This window comes from Aethalodelphis obliquidens, unplaced genomic scaffold (assembly GCF_003676395.1).
Source record: "Aethalodelphis obliquidens isolate GAN/ISIS:26980383/991018 unplaced genomic scaffold, ASM367639v1 scaffold8, whole genome shotgun sequence".
Taxonomy (NCBI): Eukaryota; Metazoa; Chordata; class Mammalia; order Artiodactyla; family Delphinidae; genus Aethalodelphis; species Aethalodelphis obliquidens.
The window spans coordinates 54434852-54438234 of NW_020837952.1; positions in this window are offsets into that span (position 1 = coordinate 54434852).

The window sequence follows — 3383 nt, forward strand, 5'->3', positions numbered from 1 at the left end:
CCCACCAAACAAATACATGCACAGCACCTACAGTGTGTAAGGAGGGTGGCATGGGCTCGACTACATGGGGGTGACAGGTGGGGCCTGAGGAGGATGCAGGCGGTGCAATTGTGGGGACAGTTCTGGAAAGAGCCCCCCGACCGGCTCCATTCCTTCCAGGCTCTGTGACCTTAGGCAAATCGTTTGGCCACTCTGAGCCTCGGGCTCCTCCCCTGTAAGATGGGACAATAATAGCTACCACGGAAGGCTGTGGTCCATCTCCAGGCACAGCAGTGAACAAAGAGCCTAATGTCCTGGGGGAAGATGATCCCCCATATGAACAAGGTCACGGCAGTCGCGAAAGACACGGAGTGGAAGGGAGGGTGCTGGTGGGGTGAGGGGTCGGGGAGAAGTTAATTTGGATGGGTTGTCTGATAGGCTTCTGAGGAGGTGACACTTGAGCTGAGAGGGAGACAGCCTTTCACTCACCTGGGAGAAGAGTGATCTGGGCAGAAGGAACAGCAGTGCAAAGGCCCTGAGGCAGGGGAGCGGGGGTGACCTGACATAATGAGTATGGAAGGACTTTGTAAACTCTCAAGGGCTGTGCACTTGGAAGGAGGGGTTATTATTGTTATTGTCACTATGTCAAGTTTGGGGAGGAGACAGGAATGTCAGGCAGACACATGCCACAGCTGAGAGCTGCCCCTGCCTCCCTTCCTGTTCAAGTACTCAACCTAGAGAATGCCCAGCTGGCAGGCCAGCAGACGTGCCTGCGTCCTTGAACTGCAAATGGCATTCACTCTGGCCAAACTCCTTTTCTCCTTTGATCCTCCCAGTAGCTATGACGTAGGGCTGGCAAGGCTTATTAGCGTCATATCCATTTGATGGATGGGGAAACTGAGGCACGGGGTGGACACAGGATGGTGGCAGTGGCTTGCTGAGATCACCTAGCTCACTAATGGTGAAGCTTAGCCACATGCTCAAGTAGCCGGTTCTCAGGCCAGGCTATCCCCCTGCCTCGCCCCGGCATCTGGCCCAGCACCCACAAACCAGCACACAGCCTCCACCAGGAGGTGCCAGCCACCCCCCGGCCTCCAGCCCGAGAAGAATGCGGCCTGAGCCTCCCCGTGGGAGCTCTGGCCAGCAGGCCTTGGCAGAAGAGAGGCCGGCTGAGTCAACAAGAGGCTGGCAGGGGCTCAAGCTGCCCACCGAGGTGGAGTCAGAGACCTAGAGGGGGCTGCCCACCCCCCACCCCTCACTCTCCATGAGACCCTACCTCCTGCTTGCCTGAGTGGCTGCCAGCCCAGTTAACCCCTGCAGGCCTGACAGGGGAATGGCCTGGTGAGTATCAAACAGTCAATCGCCCTGCAGAAAAGTGCTGTGGGACCTCAGGTAGGTCACTTCACCTCTCTGGGCCAGTTTCCTCACCTGTGAGATCCACTACTTACCCATGAGGATGGTGTCAGAGTCTTTATGAATTAATAAAGGTTACTCTGCACATAAAACTGTACAAGCCATTGCGTCTCCCCTCTGCGAGCTGGGGTGCAAATTCCTGCGTCCAGAGGCAATGGCTGTGCCCTGTTGCCAGGTGCCGAGGAGTTACTTAATGAGTGCTTGCTGTGACGTGACAGTTCAGTTCAGGAAACAACTCAGAAAAGTACAAGGAGCCTGAACATCTGCAATCATTATGATACACACCCCCAACCTGTGTTTGTAAAGCTTCTTTTCCAGCCATCTTCTTTGATTGCAGCATTATTATTCCCATTTTACAGATGCGAAAACTGAGGCACAGGGAGGGTAAGGAACTTACCCAAGATCTACTAGTCGGAGCCAGCTCTTCTGATTCCTGGGCAGACATTTGGAAGGGCAAACATTGGGGAGGGCCCCAGGAGGTGGAGGGAGGAGCAGTGAGCAGAGGTTACGGGGAGTTGACTTCTGCTCCATTTCAGGGAGAAATTCTTGACCAGCAGAGCTGTTCTCTTGGAATGAGCTCCCAGTCACCAAAGCGGTGTAAGTTGGGGCGACATCCATCAGTCAGGGAGGCTTCTGAGCAATCCCGGCCCCAGGAAGATGTGTGTGCAACACGCGGGGTTCCTCCCCACAGCCTCACACTGCGAGGACAGGGTCCCTTCGTGGTCTCAGAGCCTTTGCCCTCAAGGCAGCAGGGCAGTGTGAACACCACAGACTGAGGTTTGAATCCAGTGGGACCACTTCCGAGCTGCAAGAGGTTGAAGAAGTAACTTTACCTCCTTGGCCTCGGTTTCCTTATCTGTATAATGGTGTTGTGAGGATTAGGGCCAATGCAAGTAAAGCACCCAGCCCAGAGCTCAAGCTCGCGTCTGGCACTTAGGAGGTGCTTAATTACTGCTCCCCTCACTTCAGCTCATCCTCCTCTTACCATATGTCCAGGAAAGGGGGGAGGAAACCAGGAGCTAAGAAGCTGTGTGGGAAGGGGGATCATCGGAAGAACCCAGGACTCAGAGCCGGGAGTACCGGGTTCGACTCCCAGCTCTACAGACAACAGGCAGGGGCCGTGGGCCGGTGGGAAGGGCTTTCCCTCCTCTGTTTCTGCGTCCACCACACAAAGGAGATCATGTATGTAAAAGCCCTGCATCCACCAAAGTGGGCTGGCTTTTGTTAGAAGAAAACAGACAGACCCATGCATCCAGGAATAAGCCCATGGTTGTGGGGCTGAGGAAGGAGCCCCACCGGCCCTAGGCAGGACCAGGTGAAGCCCCAAGGGCTGGGATAGGCTGGGGGCATCAATGCTAGCGATGGCCAGGACAAGGCAGGGCTGGCCTCCAGCCCACAGGCCTATCTCTCAGGCCAGGCTGGTCAGCAGAGAATAGGCCATTGTTTCTGCTCCTCAAACACTTTTCCTGTCCCCCCCCCTTGCCCCTGCTCTCTCCACACCGGCCCCTCCTCATGTTGAGAACAAAGATCTCCTGGAGGACCCGCCAACTCGTGCAACACTGTCCTTCCATCCAGGCCCCTGGCCACCTGGCCCAGGTCTGAAGAAGCCAGCCTCATCATCCCTGAGATGGCAGGGTCACCAGGCCCTGGCCCTTCTGCTGTCCCTCCCCACCCTCTGCAGCTACAGGCATCTCAGACCCCCACTCCCCGCCCCCCATCCATCCGACTGTCCTCCTCAGGGGCGGGGCTGGAGGAACTGACCCCACATCCTTCCTCAGCCCCCCTCCAACTTCTTGTCCTGTTCTCCAGGAGAAAGGGAGCCTGAGGGGCCGGCAGGGCAGGGGGGGCTTCCCTTCCCCCATTTCCCTGTGGAGCAGTGAATAAGGAACCAGAGCTGCGTTGGCCTGGAAGGCTCCGGCTGAGAAAACTCTTCCACGCGGCCAGCCCTCTTTCCAGAGCCTGGAATTCCAGAGGCGTTTCCGGCCCTGACA